The sequence below is a fragment of the Hyperolius riggenbachi genome, chromosome 1 (assembly GCF_040937935.1).
Source record: "Hyperolius riggenbachi isolate aHypRig1 chromosome 1, aHypRig1.pri, whole genome shotgun sequence".
Classification (NCBI taxonomy): Eukaryota; Metazoa; Chordata; class Amphibia; order Anura; family Hyperoliidae; genus Hyperolius; species Hyperolius riggenbachi.
Genome location: NC_090646.1, coordinates 528747848 through 528768944, shown reverse-complemented (window position 1 = coordinate 528768944; position 21097 = coordinate 528747848). Strand labels below are relative to the sequence as shown.

General features: G+C 44.6%; 1 protein-coding gene across 4 annotated transcripts in view; it reads left to right on the top strand.

The window, feature by feature from the left end:
• Window positions 1-21097, top strand: part of LOC137525225 (serine/threonine-protein kinase TAO3) — a 278858-nt gene that overhangs the window by 34352 nt on the left and 223409 nt on the right. Inside the window, exon 3 of one of the 4 annotated variants that reach the window (XM_068246227.1) lies at window positions 8313-8430. The exons of the other annotated variants lie outside the window; for them this stretch is intronic. The gene's annotated coding sequence lies outside the window, so the exon portion shown is untranslated. The remainder of the gene's footprint in view (window positions 1-8312; window positions 8431-21097) is intronic. 4 annotated transcript variants of the gene reach the window in all.

Below are 21097 nucleotides of genomic sequence, written 5' to 3'. Positions count from 1 at the left end.
CAGTCGGCTCATGAGCAGAAGAGCCCAACTGGTGCAGCTGATCCATTTATTGGGGCTGTTTGTGGCTGAATGGAGGCACTTGGGAGGACGGCAAGGGATGCATCCGTTCTTATGGGGCTGGAGGTAGCCCCGGGTAAGTATCAAATCTTTTAGTAAGCCCAGGTACAGTCTAAAGCTGTCTGCAAGTGAGTGTAAACCCATCCTTACTGCATACTTTCTCCAGGTATGGCAATATGCTACTTATGAAACCAACAACAAAACAAGAACCTGGCTTTTTTTATTTATTATTTTTTTTTTTTTATGTGGTGAGTAAATTTGGCACCATTACATTTTTTTTTTTTTTTTTTTTTTTTTTTTTAGGGGTTTCCTTCAAAATGGTTCATGGGTCTGAAGTGTGGATTATTTTTATTCATGTTTGGATTATATTGTAAAAGCATTACATAGGCTGTAGAGTTTATTGTTCCAATAAACTATTCCTTAGAAACTATTGGGAATGGCTCTTAAGGTCCTTAAAGTGAACCCACAGCAAAAATAAATTGATGAAATAAACTGTATTGATCCTCCTATGTGCCTAAAATGATTTTATTTATTTTATTTTTTTAGATATCCCATAGTTTTATTTTATATTTGAACGTTTACAAAGTATATTGAATGTTTTGTTGTCTCTGCTCAATGGCAGCCTATTAACTACTTCAGTTTCGGCAATCTCTGGCTCCTTAAAGGACAACCAAGGTGACATGATGAGATAGACATGTGTATGTACAGTGCTAGCACACAAAAATAACTAGGCTGTGTTCCTTTTTTTTTTTTTTTTCTTTCTCTGCCCGAAAGAGTTAAACATCAGGTATGATAGTGACAGTTTGTATCCGGGTCGGACTAGGCCAGACTATAGCATAACCATCACTGATAAGTAATTACAGCCATAAAATATTTTTCTGTCAGTAAATGGCTTCCTAGAGCAGGAAAGAGAAAAGGGTCAATAATTCATAGATCTGAGCTCTGGCATACTTCAATGAAGATGTCATTGAGCAGAAACAATAAAAACTAAATGTAAACGTAAAATAAAACTGGGATATCTAAAGTCATTTTAGTATGAGAATAGATACAATTGTTTTTCTCATCGGTTTATTTTCACCTCAGCTGTCCTTTAAAGCGGAATATAACCCTGCTTTTTAACTTTGCTCTAAAACATCATTTACAGTATATTCTATGCAACCAGCATAATTTTTTTTTTTTTTTTTACTAGACCAGCATTGGAAGGGTTACACAGAGCTTTAAAGTTCCTGGACAGAACTGCAGACGCATCCGAAGCTGACATAGATACATTTTGTTTACATAAATATATCTAAGTGTGGAATGTGACTCACTCTCTCTGACTGAGAAGGAGCTGGAGGACAGCCAAAGAGTGTGTAACATTTATCACTTGTTACATTCTATTTAGTTAACCTCCTTGCCGGTTATCCCGAGCTCAGCTCGGGGTAACCTGCGCAGGAGGATTTCTCAGGCCCCGCTGGGCCGATATGCATAATTTTTTTTTTTCCTACACGCAGCTAGCACTTTGCTAGCTGCGTGTAGTACGCTGATAAAGCAAGAATAACAGAGGCGCCAACAAGTATAAAATAGTTAAAAATCGCTTAAAAGGAGGGGTGTAGGTGGACACACCTCTCAGGTATAAAATAGACCAGCCAGTGCGCTGTTATTTAATAACAGTAATATTTATTGGGGATTCTCCAAGCATGCAACGCGTTCCATGGGCAAAGCTCCCGCTTCATCAGGCAATCAAATAGGAGAAACACAGTAATAGGTCCAAATCTGGATCAAGCGCCTCTATTAAATAACAGCGCACTGGCTGGTCTATTTTATACCTGAGAGGTGTGTCCACCTACACCCCTCCTTTTTAAGCGGTTATCACTATACAGTCCACCCTGGGTGGAGGGGTGTTTTTCCCCATTTTTCTACAGAGAGCGACTTTTTAATACCTGAGTGGGGTCAGGTTCTAATCGTCCCCACCTGCAGTTACAGTGGTTGCCTTTGTGGTAACCCAGACTTGTGAGTATATTTACCACTTACTTTCAATTCATCTCCATGTGTTAATCGACTTACTACACCATATTGGGCTCTCGGTCTCTTTGTCTACTTGTTTTTTTCTAAGCTGTGTGTAGTACGCGATCGCCTCTGCTACCCGCCGCGCCGAGCCGCCCCCCCCCCCCCTAGACCCCTGCGCAGCCTGGCCAATCAGTGCCAGGCAGCGCTGAGGGACGGTTCGGGATTCCCTGTGACGTCCCAACGTCCATGACATCGGTGACGTCATCCCGCCCCGTCACCATGGCGACCGGGGAAGCCCTGCAGGAAATCCCGTTCTCAACGGGATTTCCTGCATACCCTGATCGCCGAAGGCGATCGGAGTGGGTGGGGGGGATGCCGCCGCTCAGCGGCTATCATGTAGCGAGCCCTGGGCTCGCTACATGATTTAAAAAAATAAAAAAAATAAAGTGCGGCGCTGCCTCCTTGCTGGATTTTTTAGACCGGCAAGGAGGTTAAATGCATCTATCTGAACTTCTGCATATCTCTCCATGGAACTTTAAACCTCTGTGTTTAACCCTTCCAATGCTGGTCTAGTAAAAAAAAATGCTGGTTGCATATAATATTCTGTAAATAATGCAAAGTTGAAATGCAGGGTTATATTCCGCTTTAAGGACTCCTCACGAAACATTGCTGCAGATACCTGCCGTTCACACCATTCTTCCATCGCCGCAGATCCCTCTCTGCCATCTCTATCACGGCAGAGCTCTGAGCACCGGTCAGGAGATGCTTTCATTGGCTCCTGACAGGACAAGTGGGTTGCAGCGGGGCCAGAGCGGCAGGACCATGCAGCGACGATTGTTGAAATCTACGCCCTATGCAGCCACAAGCAGGACGTAGATTTCAACTGCGCTGGTCCGGAATTGGTTAATGAGCACCCATGGCGGTGCGGCGGGGGGCATATGGGACACAGAGGCATGGTACTGCTGGAGGACATGACTCTGTGCCCCCCCCCCCCCCCCCCACGCTGCTCTGCCCCACCTCTAAGCTATATTCCCCCCTCCGCCCCACCCCCGAAATTGGCAATGATTGTCAATATTCTGTAGGGTAAGGGAGGAAAGAATTATTCCCTGCTTAAACAACCACTAGAGCGTTTCTGCAGGCTTTCCCCAGCTGCCATTGAGCAGCTCTGTCTCTCCCTGGCCATGCCCCCAACCACTCCCCTGCCTCCCTGCACGCTGCTGTGGGAGAGCAGCTTCTTCCAGTGGCGTGACGCCAGGGGTCGCGAAACCGAAAGTGAGGGAATGCAGGGGGGATGGCGGCTACCTGATCCACCTAGCCCCCCGGATCAGGTAGCAACGTTTTGTTTATTTGTCCCCACCTCGGGTTCTCTTAGAATGTCCCAGAGTTCAAATACATGAACTATCAAACATTTTCTATCTTCCATGCCCTCAGAAGTTGTATTCTGCCAGGAAAACTTTTATGGCTGTAATTTGCTTATCAGTGACGTTTACTATAGTTCCGGCAAGGTACAGACAAGACAGAAGCTGTCACTTCCATGCCTAAAAATTAACTCTTTCAGGCAGCAAAATAAAACAAGTAAAACAGCCTGGTTATTAATGTTTTGTACTGTACATAACAAAAAAGCATTTGTGAAGTGCTTTTCTCCCATAGGACCCAAAGCGCATAAGCTTGTCTGAGATCCGTACATAGTGATGTGTACAGGGGAAAAAAGTGTCAAACTAAACAGGTGACTTTTCAGTTTTGATTTAACCACTTCCCGACCGCATAATGCACAGGGGCGGCCGGGAAGTGGAGCCCGCAAGGACCAGCTCACCCACAGAGGTGGCGGTCATTTTAGGGGCATGGGCGGAGCGATCGCGTCATCCGTGACGAGATCCTCCGCCGGCGCCTGACTCTGCTCACCCGCCGCAACATCCCGCCGACCATATGGAGGCGCCGGTGGGATGTTAACCCCACGATCGCCGCACGAAAAGTGTATAATACACTTTGTAATGTTTACAAAGTGTATTATACAGGCTGCCTCCTGCCCTGGTGGTCCCAGTGTCCGAGGGACCACCAGGGCAGGCTGCAGCCACCCTAGTCTGCACCCAAGCACACTGATCTCCCCCCCCCCCCTGCCCCCTGATCGCCCACAGCACCCCCAGTCCCCTGTTTACACCCAATCACCCCCCTAATCACCCATCAATCACTCCCTGTCACTATCTGTCATCGCTATTTATTTATTTTTAACCCTAAACTGCCCCCTGGGGACTCCTGATCACCCCCCCACCCTCAGATTCTCCCCAGACCCCCCCTCCCCCCCCTTGTGTACTGTATACCTCTATCCTCCTGATCACCTGTCAATCACCCATCAATCACCCCCTGTCACTGCCACCCATCAATCATCCCCTAACCTGCCCCTTGCGGGCAATCTGATCACCCACCCACACCAATAGATCGCCCGCAGATCCGACGCCCGATCACCTCCCAAGTGCATTGTTTACATCTGTTCTCTCCTCCAAACACCCACTAATTACCCATCAATCACCCCCTGTCACTGCTATCCATCAGATTAGACCCCTATCTGCCCCTAGGGCACTCAATCACCCGCCCACACCCTCAGAACCCAACCCTGAACACCTCGCCAGTGCATTGCTTGCATCTATTCCCCCCTCTAATCACACCTTGAGACACCCATCAATCACCTCCTGTCACCCCCCTAGCACTCCTATCCATCAGGTCAGGCCCAATACAACCTGTCATCTAAAAGGCCACCCTGCTTATGACCGGTTCCACAAAATTCGCCCCCTCATACACCACCTGTCATCAAAATTTTCAGATGCTTATACCCCTGAACAGTCATTTTGAGACATTTGGTTTCCAGACTACTCACGGTTTTGGGCCTGTAAAATGCCAGGGCGGTATAGGAACCCCACAAGTGACCCCATTTTAGAAAAGACACCCCAATGTATTCTGTTACGTGTATGACGAGTTCATAGAAGATTTTATTATTTGTCAAAAGTTAGCGGAAATTGATTTTTTTTTTTTTTTTTTTTTTTTTTTTCACAAAGTGTCATTTTTCACTAACTTGTGACAAAAAATAAAATCTTCTATGAACTCGCCATACACCTAACGGAATACCTTGGGGTGTCTTCTTTCTAAAATGGGATCACTTGTAGGGTTCCTATACTGCCCTGGCATTTTAGGGGCCCTAAACCGTGAGGAGTAGTCTAGAAAACAAATGCCTCAAAATGACCTGTGAATAGGACGTTGGGCCCCTTAGCGCACCTAGGCTGCAAAAAAGTGTCACACATGTAGTACCGCCGTACTCAGGAGAAGTAGTATAATGTGTTTTGGGGTGTATTTTTACACATACCCATGCTGGGTGGGAGAAATCTCTCTGTAAATGGATAAGTGTGTGTGTGTGTGTGTGTGTGTGTGTGTGTGTGTGTGTGTGTGTGTAAAATAAATAAATAAATAAATAAATAAATAAAAATAAAAAAATCTTGTCATTTACAGAGATATTTCTCCCACCCAGCATGGGTATGTGTAAAAATACACCCCAAAACACATTATACTGCTTCTCCTGAGTACGGCGGTACCACATGTGTGGCACTTTTTTACACCCTAAGTACGCTAAGGGGCCCAAAGTCCAATGAGTACCTTTTGGATTTCACAGGTCATTTTGCGACATTTGGTTTCAAGACTACTCCTCACGGTTTAGGGCCCCTAAAATGCCAGGGCAGTATAGGAACCCCGCTAATTACCCCATTCTAGAAAGAAGACACCCAAAGGTATTCAGTTAGGAGTATGGTGAGTTCATAGATTTTATTTTTTGTCACAAGTTTGTGAAAAAAAACAATAAAAATCAATTTCCGCTAAGTGTCATTTTCCGCTAAATTGTGACAAAAAATAAAATCTTCTATGAACTCACCGTACTACTAACGGAATACCTTGGGGTGTCTTCTTTCTAAAATGGGGTCATTTGTGGGGTTCCTATACTGTCCTGGCATTTTAGGGGCCCTAAACCGCGAGGAGTAGTCTTGAAACAAAATTTCTCAAAATGACCTGTGAAATCCTAAAGGTACTCATTGGACTTTAGGCCCCTTAGCGCAGTTAGGGTGCAAAAAAGTGCCACACATGTGGTATCGCCGTACACGGGAGAATTAGTATAATGTGTTTTGGGGTGTATTTTTACACATACCCATGCTGAGTGGGAGAAAGATCTCTGTAAATGGACAATTGTGTGTGTGTGTGTGTGTAAAAAAAATAAATAAAAAAAAAATAAAAAAAAAATTGTCATTTACAGAGATATTTCTCCCACCCAGCATCGGTATGTGTAAAAATACACCCCAAAACACATTATGCTACTTCTACTGAGTACGGCAATACCACATGTGTGGCACTTTTTTGCAGCCTAACTGCGCTAAGGGGCCAAAAGTCCAATGAGCACCTTTAGGCTTTACAGGGGTGCTTACAGATTAGCACCCCCCAAAATGCGAGGACAGTAAACACACCCCACAAATGACCCCATTTTGGAAAGTAGACACTTCAAGGTATTCAGAGAGGGGCATGGTGAGTCCGTGGCTGATTTCTTTTTTTTTTTTTTTTTTGTCACAAAGTGTCATTTTCCGCTTACTTGTGACAAAAAATATCTTCTATGAACTCACTATGCCTCTCAGTGAATACTTTGAGATGTCTTCTTTCCAAAATGGGGTCATTTGGGGGATATTTATACTATCCTGGAATTCTAGCCCCTCATGAAACATGACAGGGGGTCAGAAAAGTCATAGATTCTTGAAAATGGGAAAATTCACTTTTTGCACCATAGTTTGTAAACGCTATAACTTTTACCCAAACTAATAAATATACACTGAATGGATTTTTTTAATCAAAAACATGTTTGTCCACATTTTTCGCGCTGCATGTATACAGAAATTTTACTTTATTTGAAAAATGTCAGCACAGAAAGTTAAAAAAATCATTTTTTTGACAAAATTCATGTCTTTTTTTATGAATATAATAAAAACTAAAAATCGCAGCAGCAATCAAATAGCACCAAAAGAAAGCTTTATTAGTAACAAAAGGAGCCAAAATTCATTTAGGTGGTAGGTTGTATGAGCGAGCAATAAACCGTGAAAGCTGCAGTGGTCTGAATGGAGAAAAAGTGCCTGGTCCTAATGCTGGGAATACACGGTTCGTTTTTGCCTTCGTTTAAACCTTCGTTTCGATTGTGCCTTTTGTCCTTTTCGATCCCGAAATAATCAGTCATACGGTTAATATCACCACCCACGGTATTGGTTTTTTTTCCGATTCTGATGGTTTCGTTTTTCCAATGATCGAAGGCTGCAAAGAAACGAAAGGAAAATCCCTTTTTACAGGGACGGACTAGCATAAACGAATATATAATCGATCTGAACAGCCATCAAGCCTACCAATGGCTCGATTAGATGGATAAAGAGAGATAATATCAAACATGTTCGATCACTAGTCGTTCGTTTTTGGGGTCTATTAATCGAAACTATAATGAGATTATGACTATTTTCACATACGTTTTCAACACTCGATTCGTTTACCGAACGAATCGAAGGTTTAAACGAAGGCAAAAACGAACCGTGTATTCCCAGCATTAAGGGGGGTAAAGCCCACGGTCCTCAAGTGGTTAAACGTGTCCAGTGTTGGAGCTGTCTTGATTACGTTTGGCAAGGCATTCCACAGGGTAGGGGCAGCATGACAGAAAGCTGTGGCTCCAAAGGTTTGTAGTTGAACCCAGGGGTGGTGAAGTTATTGGATCCTTTTGATCTGAGGTTGTGGGTGGTGTGGTGCAGTTGCAACAAATCCTTCAGGTATCATGGGTCTAGGTTGTGTAGGGATTTGAATGTTAGCATGTTTATCTTATCATGATGTCACATGTCGCCACAGGTACACCCTATTGGTAACTCTGAAAGGTTTGTGTCTAATTTTAAAACCCTAGTTTAGACTTTAGTTTAGTAATTAATAGTTTTTGGAATATATCATAATTTGCATGTTTTGTGTGTTGCAAGTAAACTATTTATTTATTTTTTTCCTTTCCTGGAAACTATCTGGTTGAGTTTTCAATGCTGACTCTTCATGTGTGAAAGAAATTTTTATATATATATATATATATATATATATATATATATATATATATATATATATATATATATATATATATATATATATATATATATATATATATATATATATATATATATATATATATATATATATATATATATATATAATATTTTTTTTTTTTAATATAGCAGTCTGAACTGTTCAGATTCCGCCCCCTGGCCTATCATCACTCACAAGGAGGAGCTGGGAGGAGGCACGAGCCAATCTTTTCCAGTGAGCAGAGTGGTCCACGCCTACAGTAGGGAGGTAAACAGGAGTCAGATACTGGCTTTGTGCAATGTAAACGTGCCCATATACACACCAGTTTTCCCATTCGATTCAAGGCAGATTTGATCACTCTGAGTAAATTGGATGGGATTTGATACCCTTAAAGAAAACCTGTACTGAAAAAAAGTTCTCCTGGGGGGTACTCACCTCAGTAGGGGGAAGCCTCTGGACACTATTGAGGCTTCCTCCGTCCTCCTGTGTCCCACGGCGGTCTCGCTGCAGCCCCCGGAACGCACAGGCGAAAAATCCGACAGTCTGTGCAAGATTTTCCTTTTCGGGCTCCAGCAGGGGCGCTGTTGCGGCTCTTCTGACGTAGATAGGGGAAAATAGCCAATCTCCGTCGGGTCCGCTCTATTGCTCAGGAGACTTGCGCATGCGCTGGAGCCAAAAGGTAAATTATTTACATCGCTGCCGCTCCGGGAGGATTTTCTGCGCCGCCACCGTGGGACCGAGGAGGACGGGGGAAGCCTCAATAGGATCTGGAGGCTTCCCCCCCCAACCCACGGTGAGTACCACCTAGGGGAGGTTTTTTTTTTTTTCTTTAAAATTTCTAATTCAATTTCATTCAATTTTGACCAGAAATCAGTTTACAGTGTTGATCATACAGGCTGAAGAATCTAGGTCTATTGGGGATGGGCCAGCTTGAGTAACTCCCACACAGCTGGCAGTTGAGTACTTTGTAAGCAGATCTGAGTCTTGTGGATGACTGTTATAAAGGACAACTGAAGCGAGAGGGATATGAAGGCTGCCATATTTGTTTCATTTTAAGCAATAGCAGTTGCCTAGCTGTCCTGCCGATCCTCTGCCTCTTATGCTAGGTATACACGATGCAATTTTCTGACAGATTTACTGTCAGATCGATTATTTCCAACATGCCGATCTGATTTTTGATCAATTTTTCATAGAAGTGAACAAAAATCTATGAAAAAATTGATTGGAAATCAGATCGGACATGCTGGAAATAGTCGATCTGACAGTAAATCTGTTAGAAAATTGCATTGTGTGTTCCTAGCATAATACTTTTAGCCATAGACCCTGAACAAGCACCAGCAGCTCAGGTGTTTCTGAAATTAGCTGCATGCTTGTTCCTGGTGTTAGTTAGATACTACTGCAGCCAAATAGATCAGTAGGGCTGGTTCTTCTCTGTTCTCTTCTCTCTCTTCTCAGAATTTATGTGGAGCAGCTGTATGAAATGCTTCATGCATGTGTTTGTTGTATATATGTATGCTGGTTTTTAACTTTTTACTGTATTAGATTCTAGGTATATAGATGCAAAATGCTCTCTGATATGCAGATAATGGCTATTCCAGTAAGAGCTCCTATTTTCTCTGTTTTGTGGTGCAGAAAGACTGAGATCTTATCTTCACTTGGATTCTGGCTGCAAGACACTAGTACCTTGCTGCTCATACAGAGATTTATAGCAGCAGCATCCGTCTTGTAAATCTTTTGCATAGTCCCTGTGAGGCCTGGAACCCACTGAAAACCGCAAACGCGAAACGCTACCGCTAGAGTTTTGTCTGAGCTGTTTGCAAGCGGATTCATGCGCGTTTGCGGTCGCGTTTTGCAACATCGTATTTTTTTGCTCAGCGGTTGCGTAGTGTTTTGCGTTTTTATCCTGATTGGTCCTGTGAATTATTTTTCATTTTGTTAGTGTGCTGAACCGCAAAACGCTAGCAAAACCGCTCAGTTTAGGTTTTGATGAGCGTTTCCGCTAGCATTTCAATACTTTACATTGAAGCGCTAACGCTCCCAAAATGCTGCACGTCCTGCGTTTACGTTTCTGGGAAACGCAAACGCTCCTGTGGAAGTTGCCCCATCCATTAACATTGGTGCTAGCGTATCGCAGCGCTGCCAAAAGCGCTCCTGTGGGTTCCAGCCCTGAATGTTATCTAGTGGAGTTGATGCAATGTCACATCAACAGCAGCTGGATGCTCCTATAGAATTGCATTGTAGCAGCAGATCTATGGTAGGGCACATCAGATTGCTGCTGGTGTGACATTATAGCAACTCTGCGTGTCTCTCGCGCTCGCTCTCTCTCATTTAGCCCCTGAAGTGGACTTGAACTCTTGCACAGGACAGATGGAAAACAAAGAGAAATCAACCCTGTGTGTATTTAGAGAGTTTAGCGTGTCTAATTCCCCCTCATCTGTGACTAATCACCAGTGTAATTTGATCTCTCGGCTATTTCAGCTCTGTGCCGTGGCAGAGCAGCTAATTTGTAAACACAGGATGTTTACCCTATGTCTTCTTTCATGAAGGCAGGAAGTAGACACAGCTGTAACAAATTAATATTTTGTTTGTTATCTTTCAGAGCGGAGAGGAAGTTCTGAGTTTAGGTCTGCTTTTAAGGGGGCCATACATGCATATGTCTTTGCTCAATGTGGCAAACTGATCAGATTCAGATCAGAGAGGAATTGATCTGAGTAGGAACCCCCCAAGCAACCCCCCCCCCCCCACCCATACACTGCACGCAGATTTTCAATAGATTTCACCATGCAATATATCGAAAAATCTATCGAACTGCAGCATTGCACTGTTCAATACAGTGCAAAGCTATGGACAATTAATCTACTGTCACTCTGCCACCATGCCCTATTGACAGAAATTTACCATCCAATCTTTCCACAAATCCATCAAAATTATGATTTATTGTGACTTCTTGTGTCAGACTACCAGCAGATTTGATCACGGTGATCGAATCTGCCAGTAAAAAAAAAGTGGCCAGAAATCCAGTCATCCAGTAGAAAATCTGTAAATTTTACGATATTATGCTCTTGCACTGCTGATTATGATTGTAAAATACCAGTAAGGCCCCCTGCACACTGCAAATCCGATTTGCGATTCCACTTTTCCCTGGATTCTATCAAAAGAAAAACACAGCATGCAGTAACGATTAAAAATCGCAAATCGAAATCGCGTCAAATCTGAATTGCATGTAGTGTGCAAGAGGCCTGATAGATGTCGATATTTTACTACTGCTAAACCTAACCCTATTGTCAGAATAAAACCTCCCTCACCTAATACCTAACCTTAACCACTCCCTGTAGATGCCTAACCTTAACCCCCCCCCCCCCCACACACACACACACACGCACACGCACATCACACCTAACTTTAACTGTCTTACTTTCCCCGTGGGAGCGATCCAGGCGGATGGGGCTGGAGTAAGCCCCAGGTATGTATAAAATCTTTTTACTTTTCAGCTCTGGTACATTTTACTGCGGTCAATAAAAAAAGAAACAAAAGCATAAATGCAGTTCTTTGGCAATAAATGGCTTCAACCAACCCACTAACCATGAGTTATAGAAAAGTTTCCATGTTATCATTCACATTCATTTAAAAATGATTAAGAATGTTCTTCCAGGATATGTAAACTTGTAAGCACAACTGTAAATACCGGCAATGTGGGGAACTTTGGGCCCACGTATTTTGCATTTGCTTTTTGTGGACACACATTTCCCCACATTGCTGGTATTTTAAATGGGCACCTAAGGCAGCGTCCAAAGTACGCCAATCGCGGGTGCCCAAGTTTCCTGTTTCTGGGTGTACATGAGAATGGGGTGCCTGGAAATTTGGGCGTTTAGAAATAGCCGATTAATAGAATATACCGTAGGTATATTTACAGAAATTCTACTCTTGTAGTGCTAATGTTGATGGTAAAATATCGGTAATAGATACCAATATTTTACTACAGCTAAACTTTACCCTAATCTCACAATAGAATAACATTTCTATAGCGCTTTTCTCCCGTAGGACTCAAAGCGCTTCGGCTCTCTCAGATTCAGTAGTTGGTAGTAGGGTGAAGTATTCACACAACAAAAGTTATATTTCTGCAAATGCCAAACTTAACAGGTGGGTTTTCAGTCTGGGTTTAAACACGTCCAGGGATGGAGCTGTCCTGATCTGCTGAGGTAAGGAGTTCCAAAACGTAGGAGCAGCATGACAGAAGGTTCTGGGACCAAAAGTTTCCAAGTGCATTCTGGGTATGAATAATTATTAGAACCTGTGGATATGAGATTGCAGGGATTGCTACACAGCTGTAACATTTCTTTCATGTATCCAGGGTAGGCCTGAAGCGATTTTAGGAAAAAAAATGAATTTAGCGATTTCTGTCTGAAATTGCGATTTGATTCACGATTTCCTTCAAATCAAGCTTTGTTCCTCCTCTGTCTTTGTTTGCCCCCTTTGCCTCTTTATGCCTCCTCTGGGTCTCTCTTACCCCCTTTGTTTCTCTGTGTCTCTCTCTGTGTCCCCTCTGTCTCTTTGTGCTCTCTCTGTGCCCGCTCTGTCTCTGTGCCTGCTTTGTGTCTCTCTGTGCCTCCGCTGTCCCCCAAGCTGAATCAATTCTGGACATCGATTCAAGAACTAGTCCAGTGATGCCCGTCTATCCACTTCGCCTCCTGCAGGCTCTAATGCACGGAATACTTCCTGTATGTCATGTAACACTGAGTTTTTTGCCAAGCACAAGAGCCGGGAGATGGCGATAGCGGGACAGCGTTGGACTCGTGTGGAAGGTATGTCCAACACTGCAGGCCGCATGCGCCGGGACTTTGGGGAGGTCTGGAGCTGCTTCTTCAAACATCCCCCATGTGGGAATGATGTGATCGCGATAATTGCCACTTTGACGATTCCGAAATTGTGATCTTGGTGATTGCGATTTCGGTTTAAATTTAATTTATCTTTCAAACCTAATTCAGGGCCCAGATTATTTAGTGATTTAAATGTCAGTAGGCCGATCTTGAATAGGACCCTTCATTTTATAGGTAGCCAGTGAAGGGAGTGCAGGACTGGCGTTATGTGGCAGTGACTGGGTTGGTTGGTTAACAGTCTGGCAGCAGTATTCTGTATCAGCTCTAGGCGGTACAAGTCCTTTTTTGGAAGGCCAGTGTAGAGAGCATTGCAGTAGTCCAGTCGGGATGTAATGAAGACATGAACTAAGGTTGGTAGATCTTCTGGGGGGATGAGGTGCTTGATTTTTGCGATGTTCAGGTGAAAATAGGATGATTTCACCACAGCAGAGATGTGAGTTCTGAAGTTTAAATCCCCATCAATCAGGGGTCTAGTCCTGGGAAAAGAAGTGAGTGGACTCACTTGGAGAATTCGGTGGTGCGCCAAAAAATGGGTGTGGTCAAGCACACTGTGGGCGTGGTCATGGGTGGGGCCAAATATACATGACCTTAGCAGTGATGTAAAAGGTCTGCCGAGGAAGTTTGAGCTCTGCCGTAGTGTATCCCCCAAAAATAGATGTAATCTGACAGCATTTCACCAAAAAGACACATAATCTAGTAGAAGTTCATAAAAATCTTTAAAAAAATAAATCTAGTAGAAGTTCCTCAAATACAGATAATATGGAAGGGGTTCCCCCAAAATAGACAATGTGGCAGCAGCAGTTCCACAACATACACATAATTTGGAAGCAGTTCCCCCAAAATACGCGAAACCTGGCAGCGGATCACCCAAAATACACGTAACACCCAAAGGACATATAATCTGGCAGTAGTGGTCCCCCAAACATACACAATCTGGCAGCAATTCCCCAAAATACACGTAATCTGGCAGCAGCTATTCCCCTAACATACACATAATCTGGCAGCTGTTCCCCAAAATACATAACAGCGGTTCCACAAAAATGCAGATAATCTGACAGCAGTTCCCCCAAAATAGGTACCCCCAGGTAGCCAGGTCTATAGGTGTCCCCGGTATAAGTAGCCATGAGTATAGTAGTCCCCAGTATATGTAGCCAGAGGTATAGTTGCCCAGTATATGTAGCCAGGGGTATATGTGCCCAGTATATGTAGGCAGGTGTATATGTGCCCAGTATATGTAGTCAGGGGTATATGTGCCCAGTATATATAGCCAGGGGTATATGTGCCCAGTATATATAGCCAGGGGTATATGTGCCCAGTATATGTAGCCAGGGGTATATATGCCCAGTATATGTAGGCAGGGGTATATGTCCCCAGTATATGTGCCCAGTATATGTAGGCAGGTGTATATGTCCCCAGTATATGTAGGCAGGGGTATATGTCCCCAGTATATGTAGCCAGGGGTATATGTCCCCAGTATATGTAGCCAGGGGTATATGTCCCCAGTATATGTAGCCAGGGGTATATGTCCCCAGTATATGTAGGCAGGGGTATATGTGCCCAGGTATGCCCCCACCCGGAGGGAGCAGAGCAGAGAAGGCGAGCTATGGGGACAGTGGGGATGGGCGGACATCTCCCCCCCCCCCCCCCCCCTCTCACCTTCGTGCTCCCCTTTCTGCCTCTCCCCTCCAGTGTTGTTAAGTGTCGGGCACGGTGGCGAAAGTGGGCAGAGACTTACTTCGTTCCAGCCGCAAGGGACGCTCCGCTCTGTGTGCGGCTAGTCTGGTCTTCTAGCCGCACACAGAGCGGAGCGTCCCTTGCGGCTGGAAGAAGGCGGAAAGTCTTTGCCCACTTTCGCCGCCGGACCCGACAATTCAAAACGCTGGAGGGGAGAGGCAGGAAGGGGAGCACGAAGGTGAGGGATGGGGGGGGGAGATGTCCGCCCATCCCCACTGTCCTCATAGCTCGCCTTCTCTGCGCTGCTCCCCTCCACACAAGCCAGGGTGAACGGCGTTCACTCTGAAGAAAAAGTGGGTGGACGCCGTTCACCCGCGTCCACGCAGGACTCGACCCCTGCCATCAATTATAACTCCCAGGCTACGCACATGACCAGTGCTCTGTAGATCCGTGCCTCCTATTCCCAGTGGTGAAGACTGCAAGTTGTTTTGTTGTCATGCGCTGACCTCCGATCAGAAGGACTTCAATTTTGTCTGCATTTAGTTTCAGCCAGTTGTCGCTCATCCATTGCTGTAGTTCCCCTAAGCAGGCGTTTATATTTGGAGTTGGGTCTGTCACTCCAGGCTTAAAGGAAAGATATAGTTGGGTGTCGTCAGCATAGCAGTGGTATGTCAGGCCATGGTTTTTGGATTCGTTTTCCAAGCGGTAACCTGTAAATCGTATCAGGATGGAGCACTCTCCTCTGTCTCTTACCATGAGCAGGTGGTTGCATATTTGGATGAGGGCAGTACAATGAACCCCCTACCGATGCTTAACCTTAACCTGCACCCATATTCTAACTTACTCACAGATTTACTCATCCAGGCACAACTGTTATCCCTACAGCTAAGTTAAAAGCCGGGGTCTTAGTTCACAGAAGAATGCATTCTTATGCTTGGTCACCTATACTGCGCAGAAGTACCCAGGTAAACATAGGTGTCCTAACTCTAGCCCTGTAACATGCATAGTGCAGACATGCAAACAGATTCATTGCATCAAACCTATCAATGGATTAGGAGCACACATCCTGACGTCCTCTCCTGGGACAGATAGTGCATCTTACCAATCGCACAAGGGAGCTAACGTAATGTATCCATGTGCGCCATGCGCACACACCAGCATAAGATGCATTATCTGTCCCAGGAGAGGACGTCAGGATGTGTGCTCCTAATCCATTGATAGGTTTGATGCAATGAATCTGTTTGCATGTCTGCACTATGCATGTTACAGGGCTAGAGTTAGGACACCTATGTTTACCTGGGTACTTCTGCGCAGTATAGGTGACAAAGCATAAGAATGCACTCTTCTGTGAACTAAGACCCCGGCTTTTAACTTAGCTGTAGGGACAACAGTTGTGCCTGGATGAGTAAATCTGTGAATGCATTTGTTAGAACATTTGCATGCGAGAGTGCGATGGGTTAATAGATTTTTGCTGTTTTCTAGCCACACCCCCTTCAGCACCTCCCTTTCCTTAACTTATTTAATGTCCTAACTAGATGTGATGTGCCTGGATATATGTATCCTATTCTAACTTAAACCACACACCCCCTTAACAGCCCCCCCCCCCCTGTTTCTACAGAGCGGTTTACTGGGGTTTAGCAGTGTTCTCACCAGAAATTACCAAGTGGGGTGCCATGGGGGAATGGGAATGCAAGGTTTTTGCAGCTCTGCTTACAGCATTGGAAGAGGATGAGGAGGCGAGCAGATGACAGCAGGGTGCTCACCAAAATTAGCCGGGTGGAGCACCCGGCTAAAAGAGCCTGGGGAGGACAGTGGTTTAGTGAGTTCAGTTCCATAAGCCGCTGGCTTTCAAGCTTCAATAAAAGCAGCTCACTTAACCTCCCTAGCTTTCTGGACGAGCTAGGCTTGTCCAGAGATGCCGGAGGCCACCGCTCAGGCCCTGCTGGTCCGATTTTTAATTTTTTTTTTTTTTTTTAAACTCGCAGCAAGCACTTTGCTTGCTGCGTGTCCTACCCGCTCGCCGCCGATCTTCCGCTACCCGATGCGAAAGAGGGCCCCCCCGCAGACCCCGTGCGCAGCCTGGCCAATCGCCGCCAGGCTGCGCTTTGGGGTGGATCGAGAGTCCCTGTGACGTCACAACGTCATTCCGTTCGTCGCCATGGCGAGGGAGGAAGCCCTCAAGTAAATCCCGTTCAGATCGGGATTTCCTGACGGGCATAGGCGCCGGCGGCGATCAGAGGGGTGTGAGGGATTCGGCAGAGAGGGGGTATCATGTAGCTAGCGCTAGGCTAGCTACATGATTAAAAAAAAAAATGTAGGTATAAAAAAAAACATAATTAAAACGCCCAGCAGGTTAAGGAAATGGAGACTATGAAAAAACTATGAATCTAATATGTGTATGTGTAGAAGAGAATTTGTAGTAAGCCAGTGTGTACCTCTCTTGCATGCTAACTGAATAACTACGGCCCAAACGTTTGTCAATTTGCATGGGTCACTTGGGCTTAGTACGTGAAGAACAATAACTGTGCCACAAACTGGGTTCTACAGCACCTCTCGTAATTTTCCAAAGTTGAATGACTGATCTCTATTACTAATTAATGCATATGGAGCACAAACATTTCAGTGGGGTTTTTGTACACTTTGGGAAACTTGAATAACGCACATTGTAACTGGGTATACAATGAGCGCTCCCTGGCTGTGTTTAGTTGTGTACAGTAATTATAGGCCATGGCATACAGATTAGTTCTTTTGCATTACAGATTGATGTCACTTCTGTAACTTGTCTGGAAAGATGATTCACGGCTGAGTTTTTTTTTTTTTTTTCCCCTTTCCAGAGTATATTTAGTCACTGCTTGCTGTAATTTTTAACCACACTCTCTGCAGTATTGTCAGCTTACGTGTGTATCCAACAGGCAATAGGACCGATGGCAGCAAGCAAATCTTTACTGGGTATAGTCTACATCAATCTGGCAGATGGCGTTTTACCTACCTGTTCAATAGCCCCAGATGGGACCCCTGTATGACTTGCTGCTTGGTTATATTCCACACAACTGCTTCTCTATGGTTTTGGTGTGTGCTGCATTTGCTGCAGTGGTTACCACAATCGCATTTTACACGCTGTCACTGTTTGTTTTCTGGTTATGGATGTTATAGACTTGTACTGTGTATCATGAATTGGCTGCATAATCATTACAGTTGTGTTCAAAATTATTCAACCCCCACTGAAATTGAGGGCCCGTTTCCACTATCGCGGTTTCCGCCGTGATTCCGCAGAGTTTCCCCGCACATGAATCGCACGGGGAAACTCTGCCATAGGGGATGCCGGCGCCGCGGCGGAATCGCTTGCGGGAGCGATTCGGCCGGAACCCCCTGCAGAATTCGCGACGGCTGCGAATCCCATAGCTGTGCATGGCACGGCTCATGGGATTCGCCTGCGATCCCGCTCAGTGCCGGCGTGCGTCTGCGAGACGCACGCCGCACTAGTGGAAATGAGCCCTGAGTGTTTTGGCCAGTTTGAAATGATCAAAATCAATGTCAGTCATCTTGTTTACAATTAAATCAAAGAGGCACTTGTAAGTCAGACAAATATAACATAACATTTATAATGAAATAACCACAAATTTCTTTTCTGTGCTCACATCATTATCAGTTTTATTCAACCCCCAAGTGACATTCATTCTTAGTACTTAGTACAACATCCTTTTCCCGTTATAACTGCTTTTAAAGAGACACTGAAGCGGAAAAAAAATTATGATATTATGATTTGTATGTGTAGTACAGCTAAGAAATAAAACATTAAGATCAGATACATCAGTCTAATTGTTTCCAGTACAGGAAGAGTTAAGAAACTCCAGTTGTTATCTCTATGCAAAAAATCAATTAAGCTCTGCGATTTTCAAAGTCGTGGAGAGGGCGGTTATCTGACTTTTATTATCTCAAGTGTTATTGAACTATTTACTTTTTCTCTGCTAGAGGAGAGGTCATTAGTTCACAGACTGCTCTGAAAGAATCATTTTGAATGCTGAGTGTTGTGTAATCTGCACATATTATAGAATGATGCAATGTTAGAAAAAACACTATATACCTGAAAATAAAAATGAGAATATTTTCTTTGCTGCTAGACTTCTAGTAATTATTCATAGTACACAACCAATTCATTATATCATATTTTTTTTTCGCTTCAGTGTCTCTTTAAACGTGAAGCATAGCTTGACACAAGTGTCTTGCAGCGATCTATGGGTATCTTAGCCCATTCTTCATGGGCAAAAGCCTCCAGTTCAGTCACATTCTTAGGCTTGCGCGTTGCAACTGCTTTCTTTAAGTCCCACCAGAGGTTCTCAATCGGGTTTAAGTCTGGTGACTGTGATGGCCACTCCAAAATGTTCTAGCCTTTAATCTGCAACCATGCTCTAGTGGACTTGGAGGTATGCTTGGGATCATTGTCCTGTTAAAAGGTCCAACGTCTCCCAAGCCTCAGGTTTGTGATGGACTGCATCACATTTTAATCCAATATCTCCTGGTACTGAAGAGAATTCATGGTACCTTGCACACGCTGAAGCTTCCCTGTACCTGCAGAAGCAAAACAGCTCCAAAGCATGATTGACCACCCGCCATGCTTCACAGTAGGCAAGGTGTTCTTTTCTTCATAGGCCTTGTTCTTCCTCCTCCAAACATAGCGTTGATCCATGGGCCCAAACAGTTCTAATTTTGTTTCATCAATCCACAGAACACTACCACAAAAGTTTTGGGATAGTGTTCTGTTCACTCACTCACTCACTCACTCACTCACTCACTCACTCACTCACTCACTCACACACACTCACACTCACACTCACACTCTATCCTATGAATACAAGCGCAAATGCTCAAACTAAGGAAGCAGGCCAAATTTTGTCTGGGCCTAGATCAGATTGACCTCATGGGAATGTGTCACAGCAGTATACATTATGTGGCTGGTGTCAGGTACGCACAGTTTGGTAAACTACACTTTGACTTGAGGGCTGCTTTAATATGAATTTCGAAATCCAGTTTTTTGTTTTGTTTGTTGGTAGAAAGTAAATTCCAGTTTGAAAAAGGAATTGAATTTACTTTTACGAAAATGTTTGAGGACCTGTTCACAGTGGTCAGTTGCGTTGCAGAAAAATTCTGTATGTTAACTCGCTGCTTAAAGGGAACCTGTACTGAGTAAAATTATTTAAAATAAACACATGAGGTAACTTCAAGTGAACATTAGTTACCTTGCCATCAGTTCCTCTCAGAAGCTCACCATTTTCTTCTGACAATGATCCCTTCCAGTTCTGACAAAGTTGCTGTCAGTTATAGCCGAGTGGACAACTGATGTGCCCAGTAATGTCCATGTTTCCCTATGGCTCGAGTGGACGATGTTAGTTTAACAGTGTGCTGACCAGAAAGCTGTTATGGGGTAATGGCCATTTTCAAAATGGAGGACGGAGAATTCCTTTGATCACAGTGGACAAACAGGACGCAGGAGAGGAGAAAGAGATTGAGGAGTAGACTACAGGGGAGGTAAGTATGACTTGTGTATGCTTATTTTGACTTTTAATTTTCAGTTCAGGTTTTCTTTAACCTGCTGAGCGGTCTGGACGAGCTCAGCTCGTCCAACACCGCCAGAGGCTGCCGCTCAGGCCCTGCTGGGCCAATTTTCGTGAAATAAAAAGCAGCACACGCAGCCGGCACTTTGCCAGCCGCGTGTGCTGCCTGATCGCCGCCGCTCTGCGGCGATTCGCTGCGAGCAGCGGCGAAAGAGGGTCCCCCCAGCCGCCTGAGCCCAGCGTAGCCGGAACAAAAAGTTCCGGCCAGCGCTAAGGGCTGGATCGGAGGCGGCTGACGTCAGGACGTCGGCTGACGTCGATGACGTCACTCCGCTCGTCGCTATGGCGACGATCTAAGCAAAACAAGGAAGGCCGCTCATTGCGGCCTTCCTTGTTTATTCTGGGCGCCGGAGGCGATCGGAAGAACGCCTCCGGAGCGCCCTCTAGTGGGCTTTCATGCAGCCAACTTTCAGTTGGCTGCATGAAATAGTTTTTTTTTTATTTAAAAAAAACCCTCCCGCAGCCACCCTGGCGATTTAATCAGAACGCCAGGGTGGTTAAATAATTCTATGGGCCTGTTCACAATAATGAATCACGTTTATTCTAGCTTGCTGCATGAAGGCTTTCAGTGTCCAGTCTCCATTGCAGTTCAGTCATTGTATGACACGTGAGTTGTGCAACTGAACTGACCACTCTGAACCTAGCCTCACATTTTTTAAAGCACCAATGATCATAGGCATCAAGGCCTCAAGTCAAACTGGAGTATGTGTAGCCTTCTGTTGCTGTACATCATCTTTCTTTTCTTCTACAAGCCATTCTTGGTCAACAATT